Source organism: Dufourea novaeangliae, unplaced genomic scaffold (genome assembly GCF_001272555.1).
Source record: "Dufourea novaeangliae isolate 0120121106 unplaced genomic scaffold, ASM127255v1 scaffold14, whole genome shotgun sequence".
Lineage (NCBI taxonomy): Eukaryota > Metazoa > Arthropoda > Insecta > Hymenoptera > Halictidae > Dufourea > Dufourea novaeangliae.
In genome coordinates, this window is record NW_015373890.1 from 1,575,066 (window position 1) to 1,595,140 (window position 20,075).

At 42.8% G+C, this 20,075-nt stretch overlaps 1 long non-coding RNA gene across 1 annotated transcript in view; it reads right to left on the minus strand.

Moving 5' to 3' along the window:
- Positions 1-1,441: 1,441 nt before the first annotated feature.
- The window catches only part of LOC107187111, a 176,365-nt gene continuing 157,731 nt past the window's right edge, over positions 1,442-20,075 (minus strand). The window contains exon 3 of the long non-coding RNA XR_001516198.1: positions 1,442-1,495. This is a non-coding gene — a long non-coding RNA (uncharacterized LOC107187111). The remainder of the gene's footprint in view (positions 1,496-20,075) is intronic.

A 20,075-nucleotide genomic window follows, 5' to 3' on the forward strand; every position in this document is an offset into this window, starting at 1 on the left:
ACAGACACACTTATTAAATTTATTTCCATTAAAATGCTGCCACCTCTTGAACAGCGAGCTGCAGCATTTTGTACGTAAGTACTCAACTCATTGAAATAATTTTTTGTACAAATAATTTATTATTTATCTTTTTACATTAAATAAAAAATATACATACTGAGAAGAAATCGGGACTAGTGATTAGAATTAGATTAGAATCGTGATAAGTATTTACCATACTGTTAATTCAACCTCGACCAAAATGTACTACAGAGCCCTTCATTCGAGGTTTCCATTCAATTGCTGTTTCGCTCGTCAAATGACTGTCACCGGAAATTTCCCGCGTGTTCAGTTAAATTCACGAACAAACTCCAAAAGCCCGTTCGATACAGCAAATAAACTCTCCTCGTTCGTTCGAGTTAATGAAATTTCCCACAAGTTTCCCATTCGACTCCGCGTCAACGCTCGAACCTCCGGTTTCTCGGCGATTCGTATTTCCCGCGTCTCGTTTTGTCGGTTCGTTAACGCCCGTAAATCGCGGTGTCCCCGTTATACCACGGGGAGGGGAGACAAAAAAAAAACAGATTTTAATAATTGTATCGAACCGCTGGAAACGAAGATTTACCGGGCACAACGGGTGGAACCGTCGAATGTACGGCCCCGTACATCATACAATAAGCTTCTCCGACGGGGGTGTGTAGTAGGGAGGGGAGGGTGGACGCGAGTGCAGTTCACCAGTAGTAAAGCGTCATAAATTATTTGCCGGCGCAGTCTGCGCCCGTTTCTGGTCGACTGAAAAACGAGCTGCCCGCCGCCCGGAACTCGCCGCCACCGAAATGAGTTCTGAAACGCTTAACATTCCGCCGGCGCGCCGGTCGCCGCGGCGAAACCCTCCCCCGATATTAGACGGAAAACCTCCGGCTCACCGTGAAATCGGAGGGATCGATCCATCGTGATCCTCCCGGGATGAATCGTTGGTTGATTATAATCACTAGACTGCGGATTTTGTGCACTTATAGCCCATTGGGCTCTGTGAAATACAATAAAAGACAAAATTTTCATCGGATCAAATGAGTTTTCTATTTTAATCTGAACCCAATAAGATACTGAAGAGGAATAATACATTTTTACATTTGCGCCGGAGAATACATCCCAGTAGATATTATGAAAGTTACCTTGGAACGTATGATCCCATCAGTCTCGAAAGGGTTAAATTCAAAACATCTTTCGAATAATTTTACCAGAAAAGAAACAAATGCTGTCTGTAATAAAACTTTATTGAAGTTAATACTACGTTATGTTATAAATCCATAAAATCAATCGTCGAACAATATCAATCGAAACACATTTTAATCATCACTTCTTGTCAGAATTATTTCCATATAATTATCACCGAGGTGTACACGTTTTCACACCACGTTTTCCGAATTGTAACTGAAAATTGAAAAATACTGCACACTCACCTGGAACAGCCGGACCACTTGGACCAAGGCGACCACTCGCCCCACGCGACGCTCTGAAATCAGAAAGCAATTTGTTCATGTGATTAAATTACATAAATGAAACGTTGCCCGGGTGTCGCGTGTTTATCATCCCCGGTCGGAAAAATTCGACATTCAATTATCCCGCGCACCGAATTAATCAGAGATCGTATTTGCGTAAACGCCCGCCCGACCCCGGGCTCGATGCTACTTTTAACGAAATTGGAGAATCCGCGGCACGGTCGAATAAATTTGTTAAAACCGCCGGCCAGGCAGAGAAATATCCGAAAGGTAATTGAACCAGCCCTCATGAAATTGTCGGACAATTTGCTTGTGTAACGAGAAATTCCGTGCTTACCGGTGTCTCTGTTTGTTAACGCTACAACCACCAGCATCGAATGTATACTAAATTAAATGTAGTATTGCACGTAATATAACATCTTCGAAACGACTAAAACATACATAATTGCTCCAAAAAAAAATCCAAGTTCCCGTAGAAACGTCTCTCGTAACGATTTGGCGCGGTGACCTACTTCGAATTAAAAAAAAAAAATCTACAGGAAAAGCTCTTCTTGGAATTTCATTTCTAAGGGTGGTTCGCTCTCAAATATTTGCTAGGACGCCCGGATCGGGCGACGGAGGGGTGGTTTTTGTCGATAAATTGCCACTGTGACTAATGCCGATATATCAAAGTATTTAGCCCCGTGCCGCTATACGTAGCCGCGCAGAGAGAGAAATCTCGTCCGCCGGTTGTAGGGGGTTGGGGGAGAACAGGGTCTGGCTCGCACATCGATATCCCCCTCTCGGGGGGCAATAAGTTCGCCGTGAGACGTGATAAAAATTTTGGGCCGGAACGACCGAAATGCGCGGCACGTTCGCAGCCGAACCGAGAGCGGATTTCGAAAATTCACTTTTGCCAGTCGGCTCGAGCACCCTCCCACAGGCTGAACTACGGAACGCTGGATGTATTTCTGCGATGGCCGAGGGTTGGCCGCGCGATGAAAGCAGAGGAAACCATAGAAACAAACGAGAAAGATTGATGGGACGGTTTCACGAACTGATACGTTAATACGTCTCGACCGATGGATCCTTCGCGGGCTTGATCGGCTATTCTTCTGGGGTAGCGTATCTGGTCTTTTTATGGATTCGTTCGAAGGGGTGGTTTAAATCTCTGTCTTTTATTTTACTATATTCTTTTTATGGGGAGGGTTTGTTTCCCCCTGGAAGCACTTGTTTGCTTTTTGAACCTTTGTTCAAGGGTATATTCCTGGTGCAAACGTTGTAAAAAATGGCTTTCTTTAGGATTTTTTGAAGCAGTTCAGAGCATGTGGTTTTTAGGGTAATTCGGTAATAACCGAAAGCAGCTTTAATAGCGATAATTATAATTAATATTAATATAAGAATTAGTATAAGATAGTGTATATTGATATTATATATTAATTATAATAATTTAATGTAAGTAATACATAATTATGCAGCAAAATAAATAAACATTGCATTCAATCATTAAATTATGTTAACCCCGAGGTTCCCGGCGAACAAAGAAGCCCGATCTACCTCCAATTAACGAACACTGTTATCCGGGCGCGACTATTACAATTTACAATCTACTAAATCCACGGGGGAATCGTTAACACCCCCTCCAAGCCGACGGTTCGGCGGCCGGAATAAAATATGGAATTTTTTGTCCAGCGATTTTATCTGGACCGGCTGCCCCTCGAGCTCAGTTCGTCCAGGCTCACCGATAATGAGCTGTTGTATCGGTTTTCCGCCGAAAAGAAAGAGCCACGGGGCCGGACAATTAATCCTTTTTATCCGTCTGGTGGCCCTCGAGGGTTACCGAGAAAGAAACGAAGAGGGAGGGAAAGTTCGACGAGGAATAGAGAACCTTGTAGAGGAGACGAGGACGCAGCGATGGATAAAATGGGGCTGAAAGGGGTGAAATCACTGACCAAAAATCCACGAGAAAGTATAGGTTCAGAGAGAAGTTTAGAACAATGAAACTGGGAAGGGAATGAATGGGAACAAACGTGGTCGAGGGAGGGATAGCTGCGTAGTGTTAATAGCTATTAGTGCTTCTCATGAATTACCCCGTATTAGGACACCTGATCTGTATGGAGGAAATATGAGTTTCCACAAAAAATATAGAGGGTGTCACACTTAACGCAAGCACCTTCAATATCTTACTTGTTTTTGAAGATACAAAAAATGCGAGGGGAAAGTAAGGTGTAGTTGGTTAGAAGGAGCAAATACTATGATAAGCAAACAATTTTTCTCAAGGTCATATTTTTCGAAATTTCAAGGTTATGGATGTTTTGTTTTAAATGAGACTACATATTTTTATCAGCGTGGCGTGATAGTTGAGATCAACACCAATTCAGTGATCTATAATAGTGTAACCTTCATTTGACTTTGAATACGAAAAATCCACAAAAAATAAATAATAAAATAACTGCGATAGACAGATTAGTGCAAAAATGTGTTGATAGTTCTTCCTAATCAAAGGAAGCGAGACACTAAAGGTGTTCACATTAGGTGGGACACCTTGTATATGTAAATGATCATAGAATTCGTTAATGAATGCATTTCAAGGGAAAAAATACAGATTTCTGTACATGACTAGTTCATCCACATTCACACAATTTCTCCTCAACTCATAACAATTTTTCCAAACAGTCATACAACTTAATTCACTCAAAAGAACAAACACCCAAAGCTACAATTAAACGTGTGGTCAAGATCTGCATCGATGTAAACTTCAAATTTCACGAAAAATCAAATCTATCAATATAAAAAATCAATGAAAGAGAATACTACATATCCAGTATTTCGCGGATTACAGTGAAATTGGAAGAATCTGAACGTTAATTCATACCTAACAGACGTCGAAGATTACGAAAGCTACCGGAGATAGAATCTCCTAAGTGAAATATCCACGGGAAACTTGAACGAAAAATCCAGTTTCTCGGTTGGAATTCACCGAATGAGCATCGTGAAAACCCGTATAATTATGGGGGACCATTGGGACGTCAGATTTCCGTGTCGCGGGGCTGCGGGAAGAGGCTCGACGCTTCAGAACGCGCCGCTCGCCTCGTTTATCTTCGCTCCCGCGGTTATTTCGCGAGAGCTCGTGTCATCAGACTCCGAAAGTTTTCACAGGCGGAACACGGGTGACATCGGGCCGCGGATACGCGTCACGCGTTAACATTCGCCGGAGTTGGTTCATTAAAAAAAAAAACAAAAAAATTATGCACGGAACAAGCACGGGGCCGCGCTCATTTGTTAAAAGTTCCGGGGCTTTTCTGCTCTGTTTTGAATCGTTGATTAAAGAAGTGGCCAGGTTTTCCGTGGGCATGGATTTTCTCCTGGTCGATTTCTCTTGGTTTGACCAAGTTTGCGTTGCGCGACCGGTTTAAAGACACGGCTACGCATAGTGTGAGAAGAATCGAAAAACAAACTTTATCGTTGGTACTAATGGTCGAATTGGAACATGTGTTAGTAAATATATAGTCGCTGTAGTTCTTAATTGTTCTATCTCCACTAGCTTCTAAACTAGACGAAGATTTATGAACGAAGAATTTTTTTTTCACAATGCAATATAACATTTGAAAATAATGTAATATTTTTCGTACAGTAATATTCTCTAATATTAAAGTTCTATTGATTATTTGTGGAACAAATAACAAAATTGCTTGAAACCGTTAAAATATGTCTAAATAAAATCCGGAAATTTTATTCATATCCCTTAACATCCGTTGGGATCGTCGAGATTTCAGCTGCCCGAGAAGAAAATTTCCCTGTGATACTGCAGAATTTTACCTTTAACAGCTTCCATTGCTTGGATCGGTTATGGGCTGGCAGCAGGTTGGTTCACCGATTCGTTTTTATATTGGCAAGAGTATTCCCCCCCATAAGATCGCGATTTGTCGCCCTCCGTATCGTCGTATGGCTTCCCCAATGGCGTTGCTTGGCAATACGGGGGTCAAGACAGAAGCCAGCCAATGGTAGCGATCGAAAAATCGTGTCGACTGGGCTATGTGACAATACTGTCATTGTACGTGACAGTTGAGTCGCCAGATTACACTTTGCTATAAACAGTGTGATATTAGAATTAATTAAATTCTAGTAAATTTTCAACTAATACGAAATTTCGACGGATGAGTATGATCACCTTTAATAAAGAATCAGTCGTTAGGTGACTATAGTCATCCTTAGTAACGAAAGGCTTAAGATCGCACATTCCACTATCTTTCCATTACACAGTATATAGTAAATCCACGATAAATGTTCAAAGGCTCCTCGACACTGATAAGGAGAGGTCCCCAGACGTAACGTTAACTTTTTAACGAGATTTATCACAACGGTACTGCTTGGAATTGAGAACCCAATGATATTTGTTGCAGCAGCATATGGCCATTAGTTTATGAAATATTTAATGTTCACCATTTAAAGTTCGAGTAGGACATACAACATATAATCAGTAAAAGTAGTAAAATGTAAGTCTCTCAGTGTAGGGTATGTATGTAAATACCCTAACTCAATTTAGCGTAGAGTACATCCAACCTATCCGAGTGTTCTATCTAAGATCCAGGTCCTATTCGAACGTTATACAATCCTCAAAGAATCCCGTGCAATATAAAGCATTCCTGGCCCGCGCGATATACCAGCCGAACGAAATCGCCCATTTGGCCGAGCGCACCGGCCAGGTCCATTAACAGCGGACGTACTCCGAGAAACCAGATACGTGTTCATGTCAGACACGGGAGAGTACGAGCGTTAAGGGATTAAGAGTTTCGCGGGCGAGAGGCCACCGTCCCGATTTACCATTACGCTCCGACCACGAGTAGACAGGGTGGAACCACCGCCAGCTACATCCTAGCGATCCGTTGGGGTCCACATTGATTTCGACCGCGAGACGTAACTGGTCCCAGCAGCGTGCTGAGACGCAACTGCTGCTGCCGTCCACGTACAGGTCGAAAAGTGGTTCTTTGCGAGACAGATCCACTGGACAGGGTGGAAAGTAGCTTCGACGCGATTTCTCTGTACGATCGCCGATCCTGTGGGGTACGAACGAGCTCGATGAGAGAAGCAAAGTGACTAGCGCACCACTGCTGCTGGAATATAGGGCGGTGCGAAAGCCCGCATTGCGGAATGAGAGATCGCCTATCGCGGCCTATTGGCTTGTCCTCTCCGCTCGTCTGTTTCCCGATTCTCTCCCGTCTGCCTCCTCTTACCCCAGCCGTCATCCGTCTCTCCGTCCGTCTGTCTTCGTTCGACGCTCAACCCCTTCCCGCGCAGTCGGGTCACCTTTCGTTGCCAATTTGAACGGAGAGATTCCCTCCCTCCGCGGCTCCAGGTGAAAACCTGGATAGCTGCGTGCCCGATAAGAATCGTTTTTTCGTTCCTGGACCGGTGTCGGCCCGTCCGATCGCATAAATCGACGATCGGATCGGGCCACTCAACGACCGGACGATTTAACGGTTTTCCGGGATATGTTACGCGATTTTCGTGGGGTTCTTTCGCGACAGGTTCGATAAGCAATGATTGGACTGTTTTCTGTTTTTCGTTCGTTGGTTCTTCTTCCCGTCTTTCTGTGGCCTGCTGGGGTTTGAATGATTGGCGTTCGCGGTGGAGGTTTGTAGGAATTGTAGAGGCGTGAAGATTGAACGGGAATTCATTCGCGTAGGAGACGGTGTTGGTTTGAACGGTGTATGTGCTTTGATTGCGAAAGTGTATAGTTTTGAACAAGATTGTTGATGATAGACTGTACATTAGTGTCGTTCATAAATGTTGGGAGACTTATCGAATGCTATCGACACTTATCGTACAGTGTACAGTAAATATAACACAGTATTACTAAATTGATGAAAGTCTCAAATAAATATTTTTCATGGGATCTGTAAGCTCGTAAAACATAAATTAATAAAAGTGGTTCAAAATGTATCATTTTTATGGAAGGTCATATTTTCTCTATACATAATATTTATGAACGACAGTATATATTCAAGGTACCCTGTTGAAAAATCCTTATCCAGAGAAAAGTGTCTATGCACTAACGGGATATAGAAAAATGTTCTGTCTATCGCCTATTAAATTGAAGTAAGAATTTAGATCATTGAACGAGACAATTTCTATGTGAGCAAATCGATGTTGGCCTAGATCAGTGTTTCCGAGCCTCAAAAATCTCCATGCCCCCCTAGCATTACAGTGATCCAAGTTCTGAAAAAATTAACCAGTAAAAGCTACTTCAAATAAAAAAAAGCACACAGATAAAATTGTTGCCGATGAGGTGACGAAACTCGATTTGCTAATTGTCCCCCAAAATATTCAAATTACCTCTCGATGGGGCGCCCCACTTTGGAAGACACTGGCCTAGATTGAAGTTATATAAACGAATAAGTTCAATCCAACCATGTTTAATTATCACTTTCTGTTCGAATAAAGTCTCGACCCATCTCCGATTACCACACCTGAGCACCACTTGAATAAGGATCTGCCATCGGGCCGTTTTTAGGGGCGGTTAAATTGAAACGTTACAAGGCGTCCGAAGGAAATGACTCGGCGACGATGGCTGGTAATCCTGTAATTAATTTGTAACTTTCCACCCGGCCGGAAGGAGTTACTCGAAACGGAAGGCCAAGCATCGTTCTTCTCTGCATATTGCGCGTGAATCTCGATGCGGTCGCAGTTTTGCATCTGTTGCCACGATTCCGCGTATTTATGCATGCGAATCTTCGCGGTCGCGTGCAATCGTGCCCGTTTAGTTTCGCGTCTGCCGTTCAACGGCATTGCATATGCATGCGTATAGCGTGGGCCCCCGTTAAATATCGTCAGCCGGTAGAAGAGATATTTAGGTGGCACATTGGCTCGCGTAATCCATCGCTTCGTGATCATAATCTCGCTTATCGACTCCTATAAAGTCGACCCATCGAGCTTATGCTTGGCGCATGAAATGAAAATTAGTGTAAAATTCCCATGACAATCGGGATCCACGACTGTCCATTTCAGGGGCAGGGTATTTTTAAAAAGTCAAGTCAAACAATTGAAAATTAAATTTCAGTTGAGATGCTTCTTTTATATGTATGCACATATTCTTTAACATCTTCATAGCATAAACTTATTTTGAAGTTAAAAAATGATGACATTTGTTAAAAACATATTGTTTGCTACGTGATTTTGGGATGTTAAGATCGTCTCTGATTTGAGTCTGTATTTGTTCCTCTGGGTAAGAAATCTTCTGAATTCATACAGTAGATAATTACTCGTGATTTTAGTCTTACAATTATACAACTATTAAAGACATTCTAAGGATTCTAACATTCCAACCGTCACAGACGGTTCAACATATCATCTATTCGACACAGTTACCGTACAAGCTTTAAAGTAGCATAATCCCCGAATGAAAATCCGTTATGAACACGAGAAAATGTATATTTAAATTTTCAATCTCCCCGGGAGCAAGCTCAAATACCGTCTCCTCACGACAGCTCTAATATTAAACACCTTTACCTAGCGAGATCCTCGGCGGCGATTATCGCTCGGATACGATTCCAGCTGTAACATCGCGGTTAAACGTAATTCAAATTCCTCGTCGTATCGGAAGCAAAACATCGACGCCACGATAGGACGACTCGTTTTGGCCCTTTTTAGTCTTTTCCGGCCGATCTGCTCGCGACAAAATGATTTTCACGCGGTTCACGGCTCCGTTTCAAAGCATTCCGGTCCAATCTACATGCATACAAGCTCATTCCGGGTTGCAACGGAGGGACTTTAATAAAATCAAGCAGAAGGGAGATAAAAGCGTCGATGGAAGCGGAAAGAAGGGGTTGAGAGGACGGGTGAAAGGGGGGAGAGACGGAAAGTGTGTTGCCAGAGAGTAACGGGCCAGCTATTCCCAATTCCCACCCAATCTAAAATCAATCTTAGTTCGTGCTCTTAGACGAACTGGAAGTAGGATTCTAAAGGGTACAGGCGAGAGGCGCGAGAAGAAGGGGGAGGGGGTCGGAACCGATCACTTTTAAGCAGGCTTGCAAGTCTGCATTATTCAAACTCCACCGCCAACCAAACTAGACTTCCCACCGGCACCCTCTAAGGAACCCCACCTTGTGTCTTTCCGACGAACCCTTTCCCTCCCCTTGCGTCCTCACACCCAGCCGCTTCATCCATTTTCGTTTCGGTGCCTGCGCTAGATTGGACTTTTAATTACCGTTCTCCTAATATTAACGGTCGTTTTTTGCTTGAAACATATTACAATTTCATATTTTCATCCCCCACTAGGAAGATTCAGCGCTGTCACAGCTGACAGCGTCAAATTCTTATTTTTAAGGGATGTTTTAGAACTAACGCAAATAATGAGTGACTTAGTCTACTTTTCTTGAATAATTCTTTTCATTTTCTATTCTCCTGTGTAATTCCACGAAATTTGCAATCTACTCACTATATTAACCCTCATCCGTCCCTTGTGTCATTTTTCTCCTAAGAAATAATATCATCTGTCATGTGTAGATAAATTTAGTTGAGGCTCCGTGACTTTTATTTTAAAGAATTTGTAAATTTAATTATTTGTACCTCCAGTAGATTAATCCTTTAGCACTGTGTCGATTTGACACCGAGGGACAAATTAAGTTGGGAAAATGAGGGGCGGATGAGGGTTATTGTCTTAATTACACTGCGAATGTTTATGCAAATATAGATTTTTGTAGACTAACTTAGAGAAACTGAAATTCAAATAAAAGTTTGTTTACCTTTTTTATGGTCACATTGATCTATAAAAAAAAATAAGATTTAAAAAAATCAAATTGTATCCATTCAATGCATTCCTAAAAATGCTACAGAATTCTTTAAACCTTTTCTGATACAACCAATAGGTAATGAGTTACTTTAGATAGTATTTTTTATTTTTATTCACCCTGTACAAGCAAACGAGTATCCGTTCGTATCAAATTTCATGATTATGAATGCGTTCGTCTTGACGTTCTCTCTTTTTAAAATTAGGCAAATACGGTCGCAATCACGGATACGATGAAACCAGCGAAGTCAGACTCGCTCGATGTGCTTTTAAAGGTTACGTTTCCACCCCCTGCAGCGAAAAAAGCAACCGTACAAATAACGAGTTAAAGCGCGTTGCGCCACAAATATTTACCCTTGTACTCCAGTCGTTCTGGGCAGCCTAGAAAATTCCGAGCAGCCCGTCATCAGATTATCGTCGTGGGGTTACAAACGACGGTTCACGGGCTAATATAAATATTTCACAATTACTGCGGTTGCAAAACTTTCGTACGGTGTTCCCTTATTCCGTCGCTTTCTTTCATCCACGCGTTTCTACGCCCCTTTGTAAACGTCGACGCGGAAAAATGGGTAATCTACCGATAATTTTTAAGTAGTTCCATTATTTCCTATTAAATTATTGCGTAGAAACGGCAGAATTTTCAGTGGCACTTATTATTCTGTTGATATTTACAGAAGTATGTTCATACTGTTTAATTAAACGTTTATTTGGTGGCATATAATATAGGTATATAGTACGTTTTGTTAGGTATACTAATAAGTAGGCCACTGTTTTCTGTGAAACTCTAAACTCGTTTCGAAAGAATTCCAATACGTACCCCATGTTAACAATATTAGTTATTTGCTACCGTCATCCGACGCCATTCTCACTAAACAGAAGACTGAAAAGATATTGTGAATTTAAAATGCCTTGTAACCATATTGGAATTGTAGTGATTTACTTATTGGTACACCTAATGAGTTTGAACAATACTTTTAGAATACACTTTGAATCACTTCTATGCGTTAAAGAATATCGTTTATTAACAAATCGAATGAAATTTTATGAAGCTGTACGATATTTTGAATTTCAGCTGGACTTCAATTGTCCACTATAATTTATTTAATATAATCTTTACGTAGTTTTACTGACTATGCAAGCAGTGTTTCGTAAAAAAGTGGAGAATGCACTTAATTCATCTTGCAGATTATCGTCTCCTAATGACAATAAATTCTAATATTCTTCGTGTTGTCTATTCTTTTTTCATCCACTTCTAGTGTACCACGGTTTCCCAGCCGCGTTTCCCTGATTCCCCGTAGTCGTAAGCTTCCCTCTACACGCGAGAACATTGGATAATGAATATTCTCTGACTACCGCTGACTTGTTCCCAGCCCCCCATGAATGGCGCTCAGACAGACGAGCTTCCTCCTCTCGCAATAACGCCTTGCCACGCTTGTCGCGACGACTCATTGCTGGGAAGAACACCTCGGGGGGTGAAGTTGATGCGCGACCAGGAGCACGTTGTCTCGGGACACAGGGTATATTCTGAACGGATCCTTGCATATTCGGGGGTGAACTTGATGCGCGACCAGGAGCACGTTGTCTCGGGACACAGGGTATATTCTGAACGGATCCTTGCATGATGCAACCGAATAGATGAATACTTGAACGTCGTTGAACAAATAGTCGCAACAAGGAATTTGCTTAGTTTAATTGAATACGAAAAGAGGGCAGGAGAATGTGCGAAAGGGGTAGTAAATGTCGTGAGCTTCTAAATGAAGTGTTATCTAAATACTTGAAATTTGAAGATCCTTGGAGAATCTTTTAACCCTCATCTCTTGTGTTAATTTCATACGTTTTAGTGTCTAGGTAAATTTAGCTGAGGTCTTGTGACTTTTATTTTCAAAAATTTGCAAATTTGCTAATCATTTACACACACAATAAAAAATACTGGGTTGTGACGTATTAATAACGAGTAAGTTTAACTAATCCCCATTGATTCTACGGTAAATTGCCATTGAACACGAGCCAACATTTCATTAACGCCAAACAAGAATGCCTGCAATTCTGACTTCCGTCAGAGCTACTAAATCGACAAACTTGCACCATTTAAAACCGAATGAAAATCCAAAGTTTCTATTTACAGTCATAGAAGAGTAAATCAAGATGGAATCTCGTCTCCTAGACGAAAAACACATCCAGCTAAAATTACCCAGATGATTTATATACGTATCTAAAAGAGGGACTGATATACCCATCGAAACAAACCGTCCAATCCTCGGCGCCCGTCAGGTGCTCGAGAGATCGACGGAGGACAAATTGGTCGCATTAAATCAGCATTCGCCTCGAGGAAGATCGTGGAGATCCGACACCGGTAAAGATCGAAGAAACCGGCAAAACGTGGTCGTACATCACCGGACCTATTTTCGGGGACCTTAGCGCGGAGAATAACGATGTCAGGAGTAACAAGGGATTATGGAGAGTGTATATATACACGTGAGTTCACCAAAAGTGGCCCCGAAGAGAAGGTGAAAGGGTCTCCGTTTCCTGGGCGGCATCGTCGTTCTTGGCCCTCGGTGTCAGGTTAAAAGGGGATGCGTAATAGGCTTAAGAAGACTGATGTCTTAAGTGGGATAAGCAATAAAGCCACGGAAATAAATCTCGCGGGGTGTGTATCCGTTGACGATTCACGGGGACCGAGAGAGTGGCTGGCCCTGATCCACCGTGGGGACCGGTTATACGCGGCCGTAATGATATTCGGAAGTTACGAGCCTGTGTCTGAAAATAAAATCAACGATAGGAGATAGTCGTTTGCCAGACTGTTTAAAACGTTGCGCACAGGGGGATTTGGATTGGTTGACTGGGTGGCGACGATAATAGAGTGATTTTAATAACAATAGGAGCTGTGAATATCGAGGCCGTGTCCGGGGGGAACCGTAAATTTGGCCTCGCGAGGTAATGACTCATTCTTCTGGAGCAGGGCTAGAGGATAATACGGGGGTTCTTTGGACGATCTTAAACGAGAGAGAGGCTGAGAATGTCTGCCCAAAATTCATTCATAGGATCCAAGTGGTGATCGAGATGATTCGAGGATTGTCAGGAGAGTGGGAGTAACGGTGGGATGAATATTGGTAAGGTAGTCTTTGGGTCTTCTTGCTAGGTTATGAAGACCTATAGACGAACTCAAGATAGGTGGACGTTGAAATTGTTTTTACCTTATGTGTTGTGCAGGGAATTTGTTACTGACATACATGATTTTCTTTCTTCGTTATTAATGTACCCGAGAGGTGTCTTCTTCAGGATCCTCCACAAGGGGAAGTTATTAATGCAGGTTCCTTGAACGATTTTTTCCTTGAACAATATTCATTCACAGGATCGAAGTGGTGATTGAGACGATTCAAGGACTACTAGGAGAGCGTGAGTAACGATAAGACGAATATTGGTAAAGTAGTTTTTCGGTTAGCTAGACCACCTAACCTTGGTAGTAGGTGCTAAGACCTACCGACGTCCTCAAGATGAACGTTGCAGTTGCAATTGCTTCCACTTTATGCGTTGTATAAGGAACATTGTTACCGACATACAAAATTTTCCTTCCTCGTCATTAATGTACCCGAGTGTTGTCTTTTCCAGGCTCTTCGACAAGGGGACCTCGGAACGCTCGGAATAAAACGGATGATCGGACTTTTAAGCAGGATCCTCGCGCCGCTTGCATTATTCAGGCTCCTCTTCCTCGTCGACGCTTTCGTTCCCGCCGCATCCAGTCAGTCGGGGCTCCATTCCCGCATGCAGGTGTCAATTTGCCTCTCTCTCTCCGTCCCGTGTTTCTTCTGGTTTCGTTCGGAGTGTCTTCTCCCGTTCGATCCTCGATCTTTCGTTCCACGATTTGGTTCGAGACGCCCGAAATGCTCCCCGCCGACGTCAGGCCGGTGCATTAGACTCCCAAATTATTGAAAGCAACAGCAGGAGAGATCCCTGTGTATGCCGCGCTCGTCCTGTCGTCTCCCTCCCTTTAAGCACGCTTGTCCCGACGCGGCGTGATCTCGCCGATCCGATCTACGTCGGGCCAGTTGCTAATAAAGATCCCAGCGCAGCCGAGATGCGGCGATTCGTATCTTCGAGGCGCGTTTTCGTGGCCGTTTCCAATAATCGTGTTATACCTGTCGCCCGGGCAAGTTGGATATGGGTGTCGCTCGGTCAACATCGGTGTTACGTGTCAGGTGATCTTGTCACCTGTCGCCGTTAGTGGATCTTCGATGGGATGAGTGTTTGAACGGCGTGTCCTCATGGAAATCGATTTGGGCCGAGCTAATATTGCAAGAACGATGAACTTCGAGGTTCAGACTTATATATACCTGAACACAATCCGACTAGGATTGTCTCGGATTTGGGAATTGGTGGAAAATCAGACGGATTGATAAGTGGAAAGACGACAGACATTGTGTACTTGAACAAATAAAGTGAAGTTAGACAAGATAATTGGATGGAAGATAAGAGGTTGGGAGACCCTAGAGGGTTTGGCAAGATAATCAGGTGGAAAATGAGAGTTTGGGGGATCTTTAAGGGTTGTTTGAGAATCCTTGGAGGATCATGGAGATCCTTGGAGGGCTGCGAGACATTGCAGGAATCCCTAGATTGCAGGGCCTAAAGGGTATAGGAGCCCTTCATGGGTTTCTCAGTGGGCTCTAAGCTTTCTTAGAGGGCCCCGAGGATCTTTAAGATCTTACTAGGACCTTCTGTAGATCTCTGTTGCGTTCTCTGGGCCAGTTCGAGAATTCCTAAGGATCTTTGGAATTTTCAAGGGATCCAATGTGGTCCTCTACAGATTCTTGTAGGCTCTAGGGGACTGTTAAGCGTGCTGCATATAACAAGCAATTGCGAGCTCCTGTATTTCTCTCCTAATGGCCCCCAAATTCTTCAATCGACCGCAAGAAGATTTCAGAGAAAGGTTAATGAAGGTCTGACCGTATTCGCAGGTGGAAGAGAAGGCGACTCGGTTATAATCATAAATATAAGACGTAATCCCTCGCTATCAGTAGCTCCGGCAGCTTTTCGGTTTTATCGGCCCATAAACCGCCAAAGTATCGTTTCGTATTTAACGCGGACTTCGCCCGTTCCACCCTCGCGTCTTGTAGCATCACGAAAATTTGTGTTTTACATTGACTGCGTAGCGTCCGTCCTCAGGTGCTCGTTAAGGTGCCCATTATTGCGAACTTCTTGCTAATGCATCGATACTGCGGCGATATTGTAGACCCTCGATGCACTTTTTGGCCACAGAGACACGTTTTTAAATATATTTTTGGTGCCTCGAACGGTTTGCAGTCTAAAGAGTTTAGAAAATACGTTTAGCGAATGCAGAGTCATTTTGACCCATCTATAGCTACTACAGTATTTTTTCCAATTATGTATCGATGTAATAAATGAACTCAAAAATAATACATAAAATTTTATGCGCAATATCTTCTTGAAATCTGCGTACAAAAGAAAGTTTATTATCATTCAAAATGACCCTACACTCGTCTACCGCGCCCGTCCAGGACCATTTGCAATCAACAAGACGCATTCAATTTTCATTGATCTTATGTCCCTGAAATCGCATTTACCCCTCTAAACAAAATCCATATACAATCACGAGAATGTTAATTGCTTCCACGTTTTCCTGCAAATTGTACGAAATTTAACATACGTCCTTCTTCTAGACATCCGTTCAAATCGGTAAGTACCACTATCTTACTAATACACGCGCTACTTCACCAAACATCTGTATCGCTAACACATCCGTTCGCTAGAAATTTCAGCTCAGTACACCACGCGAGAATGCGTCGCGGCGAGCGTAAACTTCCCGATGGAAACAATTCGTCCTCACCCTCCTCACCATCGAATTCGATGATCGATCGATTTGTAAATAGGGGTGGAAGAGAGGCGCGTTTCTCGGCCACGACGGTTGACCCGGTTATACCTGAAACATAATTTCCATCGAATATCCGCGTCGGTTCCGGGCATTCAGATTGCTTGATTAAAAGCCGTAGGTAGTTTCAGATTTTAATGGAACGCGAGGGAGCAAATATTATACCCGAGCGAGCGAGCGCGCCCTTTTAAATAATGGTTCCCGATGTTTCACCGGTGGGCCGCGCGAAAACCGACGGCGAAAGAGTCGGAAAGAGACAGAGGGCCCCGTGGGTTAATTTAACTTGTTCCCATCGAGACACGCTCGGTGTGCGCCTCGAGGAGAACGGAGGGTGGGTGGGAAAAAATGGCTCCACTTCGGGGTTAATTTGTAAGCGTGTGCTTCGAGTTAAAGGCGGAGAATCGATGCCCGGGTATGAATTCGCAGCGGAGGGTTTGAAAAGCGCGGGAGGGCTGTTGGAAATGGTCTCGAGACCACACGGGGCTCGCCGGTGGCAACCCGGTTATTACACGTCAGTCACACCTCTCTCAAAATTGCGAAAGTTTTATAAGACACAACGATCCTCGTCCGATTACGTCCGACGCAACTTATGACCGGGGCTTTATTATCGCGCGCGGACTCTCTCTTTCTCGCCCCGCTTATTATTGTGCCTCGAGAAACAAATTGCTTCGCCCCCCCCCCCCCTTCCCAATTTCGTGATATTTCGTGCGCTTCCATGGAGTTCTTGTCTCTTGTTCGAACACTGAATCCCGAATGGATGTGTATTACGGGGAAATTAGAAGCGTCAGATTGCGATCCGTAGGTATAGTATTCTAGTCAGAGATGGGAAAATTCATTATTTAGATATAAAGAGTTTCGAATGGGGAATAAAAGATGAAAGGAAAAGTACTTTGCCACGTTTAGGGAAGTGTGCTATTAACAATAGGGGACGGGTTTGTTTTTATGAAGAAGATTCTGAATGTATAGCTTCTAGTAAAAAGTTTAAATTTCCTCTTGCCTTTAATGGATATAAACTATTTAGTAAATGTGTACAAGAGGGTTCATGAAGGTTTGATAGCGCTGGGCCACAAAAAATCTTAATCCAGGCCTGCCAATACTTTCCACAGTCCGAATTACCGGTTCCATCGGTCGAACGGCGAGCAAAAATGGCGGAAATCACGACGCTAAACATTAAAGAAGATAAACGACGGGAAAAGCCTCGGTTCTCATTCATAATTCATGCCGCTAATTTCTCATGGCGTTGCGCGTGTCTACGTTATTGCATTATCTGGGAAATCCTTGAATAATTCTCAACCGGCCGGTTCTCGCCGCGAAACTTGGTTCCCGTTTTGCATCGAACCGTCGCGATTTTCCTTTCGCGAATTTTCATGAGTAACGTTCGATCGGTTAATTATAAATACTTCACGAGCGACTCTCGCGATGGCTTGGGGTCACAGGGCTGACTGGTTCGACGCTTACATGCGGGACCTAATAATTTCGCGAGTCGTGGACCCTCGGTTCGATGGCATAATTGCTATTTGCCTGCGGACATCGACGAGCAGGCTTCATTTGGTGGTTTAATGGCGAGCACAACTAGCCAACGGCAAGTTCTGGTTTCCTTGAATTTTGAGGAGTCTGGTCGAGTAAATAATTTTTAAGTTCGATTTATTTCGATCACGATAAATGCTGTTGTGGGTTGCTTGATTACACTTTTGGGATCTGTACAGAGCAGCTTTCGCTTTTCTCGTCATTGAATAAAATTTATGCCAAAGGTTTGATCAATGAGAAGTTTTACTGTGTCACGGTTTGTAGATTTAACCCACCGTGACCACCCTAGATTTTTTATTGCGCACACGAAATTGTGCGCTCAAGTGTCTTTCAAACGAAGGGATTCTTATTAAGAGAAACTTTTAACTTTAAAAACTATTCGATCGTGTAATAGGAACCCTGGGAAATATCTCTGCATTTTGTCAGATGTTTTGGAAGCTTATAAGATAAACAAAAAGGGCTCGACATAAAAGACCCAGGAGGTGATGAAAGCAGTAATAATAATGTGGGTCACGGAGAATTAAAAGGAACTGTTATTGAAACGTTGCACTATCTTGTTGTTCGTCGAAAGGTCCGCAAAGTGTAATTGCTGATACCACGTATCTTTGATAAAATAAAATGAAAGTAATTCATTGCCTGTACAAATTGGACTGTGAACGTTAATGTAAATTTCCACTTTCATGGACCATTTCGCAGAATTCAGGATCAAAGAATAATGTACATCACCAGTTAAGCTGCTTAGTAAGTTAAAAATGACATAGAAACCTTATTAATCCTTTGCGAATGGAGCGCTTCGAAGTTAAACGCTCTAAGGGGCCGGGTCCGCTACTGCGGTAGCGATAGAAATGCATTCATTAAATTTACTATAAATTCGCTATGCCAATAGTTTACACTGAACGCACACATGATTTCGTCGTCCACAAAGGGTTAAACCTTGCTGAATGTATTTGCTTCACTGTGCTTTACAGTTTCATACGATATAAACGCGTAAACTCTGCAAACTTGCAGGGTATAGTGGGATAATACAAAGAATTAAAGTATTCTGTTTCTGACAATAATCTAACAAGGGAATTTACCCAGATGTTGAACTAGTTTTGAAAAAATAATTCTTGGAAGTTATAGGACTCGACACCTTAAGAACCTAAGTAACTGTCACCCGTCCGAAATATACTATATTGATTAGAAAAATGGCGTCAAAGTCCGTCGTAAACAGCTCTGAAACGAGATATACAAATAATCTTCTTATTACCAATTTTTTAATTTTTATGTCTTTTTGGATTTTATGTAAATTTGACGTCATTTTTCTGGTCTATACTGAATTTGCCGGGCGTGTGACACGTATATTCAAATTCTTAGGAGGTCGAGTCCTACAACTTCAAACTATTATTTTTGCAAAAGTAATTCAATATCTGAGTAATTTTCCTCGTGAGTGCATTAAGGAAATAGATTTTACAGCTCCATAATGTGAACTATTTCTGTATCCTCATCTTCGTTTCCTCATATATCCGCATCATTTATAAGGATCTATATAACCGCAGAATTAGCGGTCTAGCCTCGAACAAATATGCCACTCGCGTCTTTCGCTTTTCTCCCCCGCCCGAGTCCACGCCCCTTCACGTTCGCCAAAAATGCAGAAAATCGATATTCCCTCGTCAGACCGCTCGAGTCATCGAACCCTGCGTGTCTCCGCGCAAATAAAGCGGGCCGAAGAAACACCGAGCGATCCTCCAGAACCAGACTTCTCGTTTAACGACGGCGTCGTTCCGCTCCGCGCAGACACGTTCGCAGGCATGCGTTGCATACATTTTTCCGTCTGCGGAACGATTATTTGGAACCGTAAACGTAGCAAGTCGGCGAGCATTAACCGTCACGGTGGCGGGGAATTCCGCTTATTTCGGGCCACGTTCACCTCCAACCTTCTCAGAAGCGACCCAGAAAATGATATTATTGGGTCATCTAATTTTGCGGCTTTTCTCAGTGTTGCGTACAAATGTAACTGAATGTGATCACCATTTATCTGCTTTCTGTAGATACACGTATACTGACTCTATTAGATACCTTCAAGCAGAGTTGCATAAAAAATTCACGAATATAGATTAACACGTTAAGCGGTATGTTGGTTTTTGGGGTCTGTCATTAAACTCCATGGAGACCGAACGTATCAAATTTATGTTTGGTTTATACACAGACGCATTTTCTGTACTTACGCGCTATCAAAACGAAAAGTCAACCTACTTCTATAATCTCTCTATAACCTAAGGTGTGTGCTTGCGATTTGAACGATTCGAACGATTCGGACGATTCAAACTATTCGGACGATCCAAACTATTCGAACTATTCGGACGATTCAAACTATTCGAACGATTTGAACTATTCGAACGATTTGAACTATTCGAACGATTTGAACTATTCGGAC